Here is a 1,260-nt window from a genome sequence, read left to right on the forward strand (position 1 = left end):
GCTTTCCCTCGTAACGAGCGGATCGGTCGTTGTTGTTGTTGTTGTTGCCAAGAGTTGAACAGAAGAGTTGAACCGTTAATCAGAATCTTGGGAACGAGGCTAGGCCAGGCTAGGCTGGGATAGGTTAGGGTAGAACGATCGGTCAATTTCCCTGTTAAACGGGGAACGCGTAAATCGAATCGCGCGACACCGCCCCGCGAAACGTTTAGACTAATTAAACGAAGAAGGAGGAGGAGGAGGAGGAGGAGGAGGAGGAGGGGACAATATTGAATCGAAGTATGCGCAGCTAATTGGATCTCGTGTCCGTCCCTTCGTCCCCATGGCGATTTATTCTCCGTTACTCCGGAGTGGATAACTCAAGTATCTCGTTTCCAATCCGGCTGAATTTATAGCCACCGCTCTCCACGCGCGAAGAGAGAGAGAGAGAGAGAGAGAGAGAGTAAGAGAGACAGGTACCTCGATCAGGAGCCCGGTTTTCTGCTTTCTGTGGATTTTCGTGGAGGTTCGACGACGAAATCGTTTCGCGTGATTCCGATCCGAACGATCGACGATCCACCGGTTCATCGATCTCGTTTCCATTCCCGATCCGAGGGGGATCTCGTGGCGCTCTTCCCCGCTTTTACCCACTATTTTTATCTATCGCCTCGCGCGAAACGATCGCTCTTTTCCACACGGGGGCAATTTCGTGTATACGAAAGAATATAGAGGTCTCGATGGCAGAACTCGATTTCAGAACCGGTTTCTAGCGCGGTCGCGTCGCTGCAAGCACGACGCGGACGACGACGACGACGACGACGACGATGACGCGGACGACGTAGACGTTTCTCTCCACTTTCGTTTTCAGTTTCTTCGATACCTTTCCTCGTCTCCAATGTAAGAAGAGCTGCCGAGGGGGAGAACGCGTAGGTTTCGCTTCGAACGGAAACATCGTGCGCTCGCAACGCTTCCGTGCCGAATTTCTTTCCTACGCGGCGAAACCGACGAAAAACGGGGGTGACGCCTGTTGGAACGCGGTGCACGCGTCCCGACTTTGTAACAAGCTTCGATAATATATTGGACGGGTATCTTTATAGCTTCGATACATGGTACGAGTCACCGGTATTAATAACCTCTCCTCGAATCACCGTGTATCCGTGACGACAAAAGCAAACACCACAGATAATATATGTATATACATATATATATATATACCAGTTACTCTATCGAGATGCGAAACGAGCATAGATATATATATATATATATATATATATATATATATAC

The sequence above is a fragment of the Apis dorsata genome, unplaced genomic scaffold (assembly GCF_000469605.1).
Source record: "Apis dorsata unplaced genomic scaffold, Apis dorsata 1.3 scaffold_468, whole genome shotgun sequence".
Lineage (NCBI taxonomy): Eukaryota > Metazoa > Arthropoda > Insecta > Hymenoptera > Apidae > Apis > Apis dorsata.